The sequence below is a fragment of the Anas acuta genome, chromosome 4 (genome assembly GCF_963932015.1).
Source record: "Anas acuta chromosome 4, bAnaAcu1.1, whole genome shotgun sequence".
NCBI lineage: Eukaryota > Metazoa > Chordata > Aves > Anseriformes > Anatidae > Anas > Anas acuta.
In genome coordinates, this window is record NC_088982.1 from 27,602,000 (window position 1) to 27,616,490 (window position 14,491).

Here is a 14,491-nt window from a genome sequence, read left to right on the forward strand (position 1 = left end):
TAACAATTTCAATCCTGCTATTTTCCTTACGGTTAAAATAGGCATTTCCTGAAAACAGATCTCGGCGTTATCTGTCCTGAAGATCATATGTAAACTCTTGAAGAATATTCAGGAAATATAAATATAACAAAACTCATGCCAGTCTGACCTTGCTTGTTAATAAGTATGTAGAGCATATGTTTATGCATAACTCTGAGGTTGTACTTGCACAATCAAATTAACCTTTGGACTGCTGGTGTTCAGCCATAATTTACTGCATCTAGTTTTCAATTGCATATACAGTGCTGCTAATACCACAGAAATACTATCCCATAAAAATTGTAAGGCCTGATAACAAAGCTGATAACGGAGCGGAGTGTTTCACTTCCACTACAAAAATATAATTATCATTGTATACCCATAATCGGTTGTGTCTGCAGCAGAAGAAAAAATGCTTTTATTTGCAGCCTTTGCTAAAACACCGTCTAGAAATACGGCAGTGGGGGTAGGAGGGAAGAAGGAGAAGGGGGAGAGGAAGAGACAAGTCGGTAACTACCCCCAGACACTGATTTAATTTAAAAAGGCAGTAGCTTGGGCCACGGCATTGTTCCTGAGTTCCCCAAGTTAGTTCCACACCGCTGCTAATTACTGCTTGAATGCAATGTGCTGCGCAGAGGCTACAGAGGTCACGTCTCCGCAGCCTGCCCCTGAGTGCCACGATCCTGCTGAGCAAGCAGAGAGCTGCTCTTCCCACACCTCCGATGAGGGGTGCTGGGGTGCAAGAGGCAGCCCCCATCCGTCCAAGCCACATCCACGGTGACGGGACTTGACAAGGGCTTCCCCTCGTCCGATTGAGCACCGACAGCACATCTAATGCGAGGAGACACGGGTAGTTGCTCCAGACTAGCCCGTGGAGTGTGAGCAGCCATCTCCACCCGCTGTGCCCATACGTTAAACCAACAAGCGGGATCTCCCTGACCTCTGTCTGCCCGAGGATAACAGGCACGGTGACAAAGCCTTTCAGCAGGACATGTTCAACAGGACTAGGTTAAGAGTAAAACTGCATTTCCCCGTGCCACAAAACCCACTGCAGCAGACGGAAACCCAACCCAGCTCCTACATTCATGGCTGTCTCCTCCCTGTGTGGCTGTGGCTGGGAACATGCTTAATTTTGGGGCAAGCGAAGGGGCTGTGGGTGTGCTGCAGCAGCACAGTGAGGGGCAGCTGGCTGTGTAAGAGCCAAGCCACTCGTACAGCCCCCGGGCAGAGGAGAGCAGGCAGGCTGCCTTCTCTCACCCAAAATGTTCAACAGGCTATGTTCAGAATAAAGAGGGAAAGGCTCTTCCCTTCAGATTTTGACATACTTCTACTCTTTATTACTCTCATTCTCATCACGTTTGAGCTTGAAGTTTGCTGTTTTTACTCACATCCCGAATTTGGACCAATTTATCTGCTGATTTTGTCCACTCCTGCTGGTAAAAAAACAAGCTGCCACTTTTTACACCAATGAGATTTCATGTTAATTCTGGGGATAGAAGTTACTGAGAAATTTTGTTCTCAGTTATAGCCTATCTGTAGAAGTACCTAAAGGTCACATCGTGCTTAAAAACAAAATTTGGCTCTCAAAATGGGTGTCATGGTCCCTGCGTGGCAATGTTTCCATGGCCTGGTGGGTATTTGTGTTACATAAATAATAGCCACCTCTTTCCATATGAAGCCCTGTAAGCAGTGAATCTCAACTTCAATCTCAAAAACAAAACAAAACGAAACATAAATACCCTGTTTATGACGATAAACAAAGATGACAGAGGTAATGGAATAACAACTGTGAATGGTGTTTCTTCTCAGATTTCACAAATGTTGAGCTGGCCTTCCTTTGGCATGTGCTGCATTGGCTGGCAGGGAAAAGAAAATCTTCCTTTCCATTAAATAAACTCACTATTTTATTACAGTTAATACTAAATGGAAGAATACCAGAAGATGTAGTTTGCTGTAATTAACTTAGAAATTACCTTAAAATAAACCCTGTGATACCATTAAAATGAAACAATCTTCCATAACCAAGCTCAGTATTTAACTTTAAAATATTAGTTCTAGGAGAGAGAAAATTCAAAAAAACTCAACAAACCATTTCCTTTTCAAATAATCTTTTAATAGCGTAGGAATTTCTTACCAAAGCAATGCATCACCGCATGAATGTTTTGATAAAGATGTTGTTTTAATCGCTCGCTATTACTTGAAGCACATATGGCACACTAAGGTGTGTGCTTAAATATGATGTTCTCAGCACAAAACGGTGAGGGTAAATCTGCAGTGACTTGTTGTGAGGAGTACAGCTGTGTTCTGAAGCTTTTGGGAATGCAAAACTGGGCTTCTAGTTCAATGTGTGCTCAGCACATCTGACAAAAAGCTGTATATTTTTTTTCCTGTTTCTTACTGAAAAACAATAAAAGAATGCCCATTGCATAATATTTTGCTCCTTCTGTAGAAGAAACCTCACACAATAGAGTTTGGTTCCTTCAAAAGTGCAGTTTCTTTCCACTGATGTAAATCATCACCATCTCATTTTGCTCAAATAAAGACCTCGGTGCCAAGAGACGCAACGGAGAGCCTGCTCTCCTGCGAGGCGGCTTGGCACGGGCCATTTCTCGATAGGAACCAAGCGACACCTCTTGGCAAACGGTGCCAAGACAGCAGCTGGAACCCATTACCGAGCGGGACAAATCCCGTCTAAACAGCTGAATGCCAGGATCCCAGGGTATGAAATAAAGGAGGCTCACAGGACAGCACCGTATAAAAACATGAAGCTTCGTGTGCTGCTGAGCTCAGGTTTTTGGGTTTCAAGGAAGTTTTTTGCTGGCCATTGGAAGCACTGCTATCATTTCATTCTTTTGATATTAATATGAAAGGAGATATTCCCTCGGTAACTTGGCTTTGGACTGTGAATGGTCTTCTGGGGAAGAAAAAAAAGTAGACCAAAAGTATTTCACAAAATAAAAGAAGCAAAAAAGATCATTTTAAAGTCATAATAATTCTGGGAGATACTCAGTTTTTGGAGTGTGCTGTCACAGATTTCAGTGGTAAGCGAGAATGTTTTTTACCCCGAAGAATCTGATAGCTTTCTCCCATTTATTTCTCTAATTGCTGGGCAGACATAGGTTTCAGATAACCACCCCCCCTCCTTTTGTCTCGTAGTGAACAGAGTTAAAATTGATTAATTCTATAGGTTGCCTGTAGGTTGTAATGTCCCTTTCCTTCCCTGTTTCTGAGTACAAACAAGTCCAGCTGAGAAGCACTAACCTCCTCCATAGCGTACCGAGGATGGGAAGGAAAACAACGAAGCAAGTGAGATCTGTTTTCATCCCAGAGCTAGTAGAGATTTCCTTCCACTGCTCAGGAAATGCAAATTTTACCCCAAGGTAAGACTGTTTTGTATCTCTGTTGTGACATGACAGGTTTGCAGGCTTTTTCAAGAATTACGACTTAGCGAGACTAGAGATAAGTAATTCTGCTCCCAGGAAATTTTCTATGATAATCATGTTGTAGAAAGGCTTCACTCCAAACATGTAAGCAAGCTGAAAGGTGGGAACCACGTCGATGACTGGCTAATGCTGGAAAGCAATTTAAAACTTATTTAAGGATGGTTTGGAAGAGAAAGACTTCCATTAGGAAGCAGGAGTCTCCAAAATAGGGTCTCCAAAATAAGGGAATCTGTTCAAGAAGATCACCCTGCATCTTCACTTACACAAGTCCAAGGCCCTGTTTTCCTTCTGCAAAGCCCTTCCTTTTGCTGGTCCCAAAGACCTGCTACAAAATCACTTATCAGCCTTCAGCAGGCACAGTGGGAGCCTGCGGGGAGGAAGGCACATGCCCCACAGGGGACAGCACACATGTGGCAGCAACCTGCAGAGGGGAAACACCATGCAGGAGGGGCTGCCACGCGTCTCCTGGCCACCAGGATGGACTACAAACACCCTCATTTCCTTCTTAGGTATTCCCCAAAAGGGAAAATGCAGGCTACAAACTAACCCTTACACTGCGGGCTATTTAGTAAGTGTACAGCATGCAACAAACTGCAGTGGATAGAAACCTGTTGATTTCAGGGTCCACCACACGACCTACTGGCCTTGTCTAGGGCATATCGAAGGCGGTAAGGACAAAGGCTGTTTAAGATGCAGTACGGTCCATGCCGTAGGTGGTTCTGCAGCCATGTTGTTTTACTTTGCATGTTTGTAGCAAGGGGGGAGCTATATTCCCTAGTGGAGGTGGTGCTCCAGCCATAGCCCAAAATTGAATTAAAGTGAGAAGCACTGTTTGTTTGTGTCTGGGTCAAGAACTGTTGCAATCAGACCTTACATTTCATGAACATGATCAGAAACAGATTCTGTTTGGGGTTTTGTTTCTTTTTCTCTCTCTCTCTTTTTTTTTTTTTTTCCCAAAATGATTTTTTTTGATTGCACTGAACAGTTTTTTTTTTGCAGTTTTCACAGAAAGGATTTTCTAGAAATGCAATCTCTTCTGTAAAAGAAACCCACAGGCTAAAATCTGAAAATAGTCTCCTTTATGAAAACATTGTGCACAAGTTACACTGACCAAAATCTACTCTGTTCTTGCAGATTTTCTACGCATATTCTTCAAACATTAAAGAAGTCTATGAAATTTAAAAGTAACAAACAAAAACAAAAACAAAAAAAACAATGAAATAGTGGGAAAACAGTAGTATATCCTGCTTCATTTTTGTCTATTTGATTGTATTAGTTGGGTCATAAATGGTTGCCTTGGGATGCAAAGAACTGCAGAAGCTTCTGAGAGCTCAATACTTTCTCCAAATTTGTGCACACACCTGTAAGATTTCTCTCAGAAATTATAAAAAGACACAGCAATGACTTTCCCTCTGTCCCTAACTTTGTACTCAACGTCTCCCTGTCTGTGATCTTGACATTTCTTTATTTGTTTATCGGCATGTTAGAAACTTGCCAAAAGAAAACAGATTGAAAGTAGAAGCAAATCAGAGTTAAGGTTATACTTAAAAGAAATCCAGATGTACGAGATACTGCTTGCATAGTTAAGCATTCAAACAACTGTAACTCAGCACTACTCTTATTCCATGCTACACTTTTGATTGCACTTACAGCATTTGCAAACCCAAGTTGACTTTAAACCTATTTTTAAGGATTCTTTTTTCCCCCCAATTTCATTTCATGCCGTTACCAAAGGGAGTTAAGACTGCTTCTGTTTACATGCTCAGATTACTTCCAGGGGTGAGTATAACTCTGAATTTAAGGTTTATTATCATTTACCATGCTTGATTTAAAGATAACTGCATAATCCCTGCAATTATTTTATCCTTGTCTTTCACTATTAATATTCTGTAAACATTTCTATGTTAATGCATTATTAATAATGTCATATACAGTATTCCTGTGGTTTGAAGATATGCAATAACAGCCTTATAAACATACACACTTTGACATTATTTTTATGTGCATATTCACTGCTATATCAAAGCAGATGGTGCATGTTCCCCAACTAAGAAAAGCTGATAGTTAGTCAGGGGACCTCTGGAGCTGTGCAAAACATTTAAGATCAAAGAGCAAATCTGGCCCCTTGTACGTCAATTGGAAGTTGACGGCAATAGCTGTGCAAGATTGGCATTTACTGAGAGGGAAGGCAGAGAGTCCCCTTGTCATGATGTCTTGGGGCTTTAGGAGCCCGTGATTCCCCCAGAAACATTGCCTTAACGAGCAGTGAAGCAAAAGCCAACAATGCTGTGGGGAGCCTTTCAAGCACCGATGGCTGAGCTGGTGTGCAACACATCAGAGCAACAGCAACCAAGCTGCTTAATTAAAGACAACTCTTGATGTGAATTATTCCAACCCTGATTTCTCCAAAAACTCCTTTCTGCAAGATTTGGCTTATGTTTAACTACAAGAAACTTCAATGCACATTTTAATTTATAAACTCATCAGAGGATTTGACTGACATTACCAGGGATGTAGTCTGAATGAGTGTCACTAGGGAAGGGGCACAACCTTTACCGAACTTGCAAAATGAAGAGGCTCACCTTAAATACCATGCAGCACTTGACTTTTCTTCATAATTATTCATTATTATTGTTATTTTTTGGTCTTCTGAGACCATCAGGCGACTAACCAGTTAGCTTAGCTCAAGGGCACAGAAGCTCGTACAGTGGCATACGGAGACTTGGAGCAGCTCACAGTGTTTAACACAGCATTACCTACCTACGTTGTTCCTCTTTTAAAGAAATACATTCTTCTGGAAAATAACTGCATGACTCTGAGCTCTCGTCTCTGAGACACCAAAACTGACTGACTAGTCTATCATGAGAAGTTGCAAACAAACAGCTTCAGAAGTAGTTCAAACCTCATCTCAAACATCTTGAAACACACAAGATTTCCTTACTCATACAGCAGAAGCTGCATGGACCAATTTCACCATATAACAGCTTCAGACAAAGCTTAGTTGAAGGCACTTTCGGTAAAAGTAATGGCTGCACTAGGAGGAAATACTCGGGTGGTTATGTCTGAGCTGCTTAAGCCTGTGCCAAGCATCTTTGCTAGTAACTGTTTACATCTTTGGTTCATCAATTTTTACAATTTCTTTTAGGCTGTCAGTCTTCATGACCTACAATAAGACTGCTTCTGTAGCATGGTGGCCACCAAAGTGTTCACTATGAATGCTTCTCCAGCTTCCTGCAGTCCATCAAGGATGATGACTGGCATGAAATACAGGCCAGGAATAAAGAAAGAAATTTTGGTTCCACTGAGCTCAGAGAAATTTGCCATCAGCTTTAGTGGATTCAGGATTTTAATTACTGCTCCCAGGCCTTCTGGAAAAAAACAAAACAAAACAAACTCCACAACACACAACCTTATTGTTCTGAACTTTTAAAGGATATAAATTGTAGTTTATTAAATATGAAGTCTTCTTTGAGGTTACTTAACTGCCTTTCATTTAAATAAATAAATAAATACAGGAGAACCTATTATGAGAAATTAGGTAGAAAAAGTACTTTTTCATTTCTGGAGGAATAAAGATACTAAGACTTGGTAAACAACTACGTAAGATGTACAGTGCATTTTCTAATGTTTCATGAGAAGTTTAACATGTGGTCTTACAGAAACACATGCACACCAGCTGCACAGAAACAAAAATAAACTTGCGAGCTCAAAGGACCTATTTGAAGGTATCTTTTAGGTCAATCATCTGCAAACTACGACTGATTCTATACTACTTAGTCAACTGAAATCTCTCTGTTTTCAGCTGTTGGCATTAATGGCTAAGTAACATCTCCTGAAAAGTCTCCAACACAAAGAACCTCAAGTACCTGAGTCGATGGCGGCATGGCACCATACTGCCAGGTGGGCCTGCTGGAGGACCCGAAATATTTGACTTTGAGGATGAACAATGCAAAGGTGGCTAAGCACTCACACAGCAGCGATGAGAAGATGCGTTTAATAAAGCTAATTGGTTGATTAGGGAGAAGGAAAAGAAATTAAAATGCAGAAATGAAGAAGAAAGAAGACCACAATTGTAATTTTCAGTTTGGTAAGGCAAAATGCTTCTCTGAAATACTCCCCACTCCTTGAATAAGGAGATGGGAAGGTATATTTCATTACCACCCGCAATCCTGGTCCCACCAAACCTGTACCTGCCATAGCCTCAGGGATGTGCCTGGGTTCTTCTCTTGATCCTCCCCACCCCTGACCAGCCAGCTCTCGCACAGTTTCCCAATGTGATCAAAATCCCACACCTCTCTTTGAATTAAGCCCATGACACGCAGAGACTTTTAAGCACATTTTCTAGCATTTAAACACAACTTTCTAACTTGCTGCTCTACAAGTAATATGGAGCAGGTCTCAATGAAACTCCGCATTTCCAGTCCAGGTAAACAGATTAACTTTTCAGCATTCGTCCAGCACAGCCCTGGAAGGATCATTACACACAGCCCCATCCAAGCCAATGTTGCTGCCAAATCAGCGCTGAATATAAAATCAGTTCAAGCTGGGGCTGCAAAAGGCACCAAAAGGCTTGCCAGCCGCAGGAAATCTAGGAAAGAGGGAAATGTGTTTTGTGCTGTCAAAGAGCAAGGGCGAGCCAACACGATGGTGAACGGCTTGCAGAGCAGGGCTGAGGCCTGAGACACGCTGCGGTGCCTGGGGAAGGGGGCAGGCATCACCACAGCAACCATGGGGTCTGCAGGGGGTGACAAAGAGAGGCGAGGAGCGCCGACACTGCCTGCTCCATTGGGGTTGCTGCTGGGACAGGTCGAGGTAACCTCAGAGATGTACCTCTGAGGTCTACGACTTAATATAATTGTGGTCTGTGGAGGAGCGTGTCATCAGCATCTCATCTTCTGCAAAGCTGTGAACTGAGGAAGTTTTCAAAAGCGTTTTGTCTTCATAAGTCTCTTCTCAGGCCTCCCCTTGCTTCGTACTTAGAACAAACAAACGTGCTCTCCATCAGGGACAGAACAATAGCAAGGGCTAATTCTTCCATGCTGTGAAAGTCAAAACCCCCGAATATTCAATCTTCTGTTACATTTTAAGATAACTGTGTGCAGAACTTGTCTATTTTCAAACAGATTTTCTTCACAGCCCTGAGTCTGTCAGGCTTATGGATCCTGCGCTTCTTACTGTAGCTGTAGCAGAATTATTCTTACCCTGTCAGCTGAGGAGGTCTGCTTTGTCTCCTTCCAGGAGGCTGTGAAATGGCAGTACTTTTATCATCTTTGCAGGACAAAAAAATACCAGTGATTTTTTCAAAGTATCTTCTATATTCACATAAATGTTTTGCCTTTTTTTTTTTTCCTGTTAAACTCTAAGCATTTGTTTCCCATATTCTGGAAAGGATTTTGTGCAGCGTATACCTTTCATGTGCTGCTACAAAAATTTAGTTTTGTAAACTCAGACACTCAGCAGTTAAAAGGATTTAAGATTTACTGTTTATGCTACAATAAAAAGCAGAAAAACAAAGTTTCCTAGAACAACATAGCAATCAAACAAATGGTAATTAGGTTTAATTATTCTCTTGCTGCACTGCTCTTCAAAAAGCCCTTGTGATTATGTATTATCAGTAGTAACAGACATGAATTGCTGCTTAAGTAATTATAAAAATACAAAGTTGCAGAAAGTTGTTTCCTCCAGCAGATAATTTTTATAAATCATACTTTTCATTATATATTCCTCCTGAGCACACAATGAGATTTTATCCATTTTCTATGCCTAGACTGCACTATTCCTCCTTCCAGCATGAAGATAAGCCAGCCCAACATCCAGGCTTTTGGCCATTCAGGCATATGGCTGCACCTGTTAATCAAGAATAAATGTCTAGCGGACTGAAGGTTAATCTGCAAACAACCAGCATACAAATACCATGAGCACAGATAAAGGCTTTGAATGCACAATTTTGGCAGACACGGGATCACACCAAGAGCTGAACAGGTACCAGAGAAGGAGAAACTGGCAACGGCCACAAGAGATGCTGGGAGATGTCATCAGCCAAACCAAGACTTCCTAATCAAAGATCCCATGTGAGCTGCCAGGAGTTCAGTGTAAACCACATGTAAATGTATCATGTTCATGCACGTCTCCAAGGGCTGTTGAATGTTTTTGTTCCCTGCATTTCTGCATGTTCTACAAATAAATCATTGTGCATTTAGGAACTGCGTCTGGCCTCCCCGCTTCCCTAACTCCAAAACATTTCTGTTGCCAGTGCTACCATATGATCAAGAAAAGCACCATCTGCCTCTTCCAAATGTGGTCTTATTCATTTACCACTTCCACCTTACAGTTTGCATATGCTGCTTGTCACATATTTGCTCCTTTCCCCCAAAGTTCTCTTCAAAGCACAGAAAACGAAAAAAAAGCCACCAAAATGACATACCACATGTTAGCCATGATGCAATTTCTTTTTTTTTTTTTTCAGGTTAGCAGGCGGTGATTAAACTGTCCTTTTTTTGTCTCTTGCATGCCATCATCGCTTCAGATACGCATGCAAAAGCTCTTCCCTTTCATTGCGACTTTTTGCTAATTCATTTCAGAATTTTCCCAACAGGAACAAGCACTTTCACTGAACTCAGAGAGCATTTTCAGCATCGTTTTGCAGCATTTGCTCTCAGCTGCAGTTTCTTCTGGTGCTCAGATGTCTGAAAGCTTACAGGCTCAACTGGCAGAAGTGCCATTCCTTCTAAATTTGGGTAGGTACCAGAACACACCCTTTTCATGGTCAGAAAATTGCTGCTGTGTCTGGATGCAGCAAAGAAGAAAGAAACTTCCAGCTTTTTTTCATCTCTGGAAGATGTATGCCAGAGCAGTTTTGAAAGTTTTCCCTGCTGATTCTTACTTTGTGGTGAAGGAAAGAAGAGGTTGTTGCAGGCAGTGAGTATCCCAGTGCTTACATGGCAAAGGCACAGTGGGGACTGGCTATTTTACTTTTAGTTCTGAGAAGTTCACTATGCAGAGACAAACTTGAAACAAAAATTGTGAAATTTTTCTTCATGGGTGGAGAAGCAACATTATCGTTGCTGTATCTGTACAGTACAGCTCCGTGTATCCAAGAGCAAACCATCCACACCTCAAAGAGTTGGCAATTCTGGCACTGCAGGACACAAAAGCACAAATATTACAAGACCTGTGATGTAATGCAACGGCAGAATGATAGGTCTTTGATCCACCGATATAAAAAGAAGCCTGGGTATCCAGAAATGCTTTTGAGAAAGGTGGCATGGAGGTGCTGGTGTCTGTTCTGGTAGGGTGAGCTCTTGCAGGCAATGCACAGGGCTACCTGCACCCTGTGCACCTCTACTGCTGCCTCTGTGATCCCTCTGAGCTCAGCCCCAGGTCATACAGGTAAGGTCCATCTCAAGCCACCTCCAGGTGATTTTGTTTCTGGGTTTCCACTTTTTTCTATAAATAAAAAAAAAACAAACCTTGGGCAATTGAAGCTTGTCCACAAGATGCCACTACATTGTACCCAAGGGAAACACAGACCCAGCTTCCTCTGCTGGCACACCCCGGTGCTCATCCACAGCCTGTAGCTATGTGCAGGCCTTCATGTTTCTGTGCGTGTTTGGCACCTTAGCCTCACATCTAGTGCAAACGCAAGCAAGGCATTAATGATTTGGAGAATGGGCAGTACAAAAGATAAAACATCAGAGAGAATGGCACAACCACTCCCTCTCAGCATCCATTTATCAGCAGTGCTAACCATCAGACTAGTACCCACCTCCCTTGCAAACAAGGCCATGCAGGATAATCTTTTCATGCATAACAAGACTATAAATCAAACAGCTTATTTTCTGGAAGACACAAGCATAAATTGCCCTATAAAGTAGAAAAAACAGAAGAGAAAGAGAGCCAATGGCTAAATCACGAGGCCTTCACTGGCTTCAGAGACAAGAAGCCATGGGGAGCACAAAGCAGCTCTGACTACTGGAGATGAAATACAAGCACACGGGGCAAAATCCAAATGCACAAAGGTGGTTTGATGTCCCCCGAGAGGTACAGCAGAAGAACATTTGAAGGAAGGAAGAAGCGAAAAGAGGAAAGGAAGGAAGGAACTGCACAGAGATAACAATGAAAATCAGAGATCCTGCTCAGTGCAAGGAAGTCTATCCACAGGTACCACTGAGAATGTTAATGGGGGCGATGCCCTTTTGCCGCAGCCTTCGCTAGGAAAGATAACATAATCAGATGGTTAAAATGGTCACAGACAGACTAGAGGAAAAACAGACTAGATAAGTTAAGATGTTTTCGTGTCAGCTGGGCCAGATGAATTGCACCTGAGAGAATTTCGAGAAGCCAGCGAACTAATCACAGACCCATTAGAGGCTTTCCTTGAGGCGGCACAGACAACGGCTGAAGTTTTACAAGGCCAGCAGAAGGCAAGCACAGCGCCTGTCTTTAGAAACGGGAGTGCAGGAGCAGGCCAGGCTTAGGAACAGCACCACACGACTGCAGGAAAAGCATGCCTGGCGCTGGGAGTTACAGGCAGGAGCATCACGCAGAAGCCACACGAGATCACCTTATCCTCTGCTCCGCAGGGACACGGCTCCGCTGCGGTGCTGCTCCCGGCCTTGACCACTGTGAAGAAGCACGTGGAAAAGCTGGAGACAGTCCAAAGCAAAGCACCCCAAATCACCACAGAGCTAGCAAGCGTGATGTATGAAGAAAGCGTAAGAGACCTTGATTTGTTTAGTCTGGGGCAGACGAGAAAGGAAGTGACAGGGCAGCATTTTTCAAATACTCTTCTCAGCCGCCCTCTAGCTAACAGAAAAAAAAACACATTTCTATGTGCACTGAGGCTAGGGTTAAGTTGCAGGAAGATTTAAGATACTGGATATTAGGAGAAGCTTGTGTAGTAAGAGGAGTCAAGCACTTGATTCTCCAGGGGAGTTTTGGAAGCTCTCTCACTGGCAGTTTTTAGGGACTAGACAAACATCTGGCAGGAGTGGTTTAGGTAGCACTGATCCTGCCCTGGGTCAGGGGGAGGCACTGAGGGATGCCTCAGGGTCCTGTCAGGCTCCTTTTCCTCTGGTGCACGGGACCTGGGACTTTGGGGCACGGTTCTCCTTCCCCTCACCTCTCTGGACACACACGTGCACATTAACACAGGCACCCCTTAAGCAGATCTGTTACCTAACACACAGATCAGTGCTACACATCCCTAATTCAGCTTATGGACCTAAACTGAGTCTGTCAGGCAGAGGACAAGGAGCCTGGGCAATACGTTTGCACTGCTGGTGGGGAACGACATGGGACTGCAGCTAGGATTTCCCCCCAGGATGACCAGCCGGCCCTAAAGGGAACAGGAACACGATATGCCAGACGCAGCAACCTCTACTGCTTCCAGATGTGCTCCTAGTGAACCTGGCAGTAAAAGTCTGGTAAGAATTTGTCAGTGCTGTAATCTAACTAGAGGATTTGTCGTAATGAGGAATAACTTTTACAGAATGTTCCTGGTCCAACCTGACACGTTGATAAGCGTGGGTACAGCGACAACACTCGTCCTGCCCCTTTGAAGTTTCCCTGCCCACAGGGAAGACCTGCTTGAGCTTGGAAAATCATTTAAAGGACTCAATTAAACTTTTGCTTAGTATATTAAGAGGATGGCATAGGAGGTACAATTTTGTAAGACAGTTCTGGAATGGGAGAAAACAAAACCATTGCTCCAGAAATTAGCCTGGGAGTCAGGAAACACTGTTTCTAGCCCTGGTTTTGTCACCATTCCCTTTGTTTTCCTGGATGCCTCACAGCCCCTGTCTCCATCTGCATGTGCACAATGAGATGGAAGCAACCACTGGTCTCTGTACAGAATTTTGGGGTGCAAGATGGAAAATACTGAGTCCAAGTCCTGCATCTAACGAGTGAATCCAAAGGTGTTGCTGATCAGCTGGATATTGTCAGCATCTTACAGGCATGAAGAAGAGGGTGAGACCTTCCTCCCTGCACTGGCATCATGTAAGGGACTAATGTGGCACGAGGCAGTCCTACAGCTCTTCACTTCCTCAGGGAAGATGTGGTAGTACAAAACTGACAGATTACCCTGATACTGCCCTTCAAGGCATGTGTTCATAACTGCTGGCATACAGAAAATGGTGGCAGAAGAAGAAGCTGATGCAGAAATGCTAAACAACTTCATACTCCCTTTAGCAGGTGCTTTATTACATCAGGTATGGCCGAGCTTGTTTTGCTTACGCCAGAGGGCAATCCCATCCCCAGAACAGGCCAGCAGCTAGGAAAGCAAAAGAAGGTGCAAAAGTCACTGAAATTCAACGGAGTCATTCCTCATCATTTTTTGACTTCTGTCTCTGCTTCTGAAGAGCAACAGCCCCAAACTGCACCCAGTGTTCATCCATTCTCTGGGTAATTTTGTGATAAAGCAAGAGGTTTTTTTCTTCCTTTTTGTAAAAAGAGATTTGGTCAGGGGAAGAAAGAAGAAAAAAAAATACACTAATTTTCCTAGACAGATACATGTAAGGTAGAAATATAAAATTGTGGCCACGAAGGATGGAAAATTCCTACAGAGCAGTCCTTCCTTTTTGCCAATAAATATAACAACAGGGAGCAGGATGAACAAAAGGATGCGTGCCTGATGCAGGTGGGATATCTGAAACCCCTCATCTAAAGTCAGATGCAGCCATGTCCTCCTGCTAGAGGAACTCTCCTGGTAGGTTGGGGGATAGTTTGGTTTTCTCATTAGTAAGGGGAGAGGATTCTCAGGAGAATCCTCAGTCTCACTAACTCTTTAAAAAACAACAAAATGGAGCCCTTAATCTGAGACAAGAGGTGAATATGTTTTTCAGCTCATGGTAGATGGCAGCATTCTCTAAGGATGGTGACCATACAGAAACCACAGAGGTAACCAAAATTATGGGATACATTCTCAGGTGGATTAAAACATCACAGATGCTCTATAGATACACAGAGCTACACCACCTTATTCCTGTTAGGAATCTGCCAGTTGTTCCACACTGGCGTACCTGAGAGAT

At 43.0% G+C, this 14,491-nt stretch overlaps 1 protein-coding gene across 1 annotated transcript in view; it reads right to left on the reverse strand.

Annotated features, from left to right (window-relative positions):
- The window catches only part of SCFD2 (sec1 family domain containing 2), a 189,727-nt gene that overhangs the window by 54,720 nt on the left and 120,516 nt on the right, over positions 1-14,491 (reverse strand). The window lies entirely within an intron of this gene.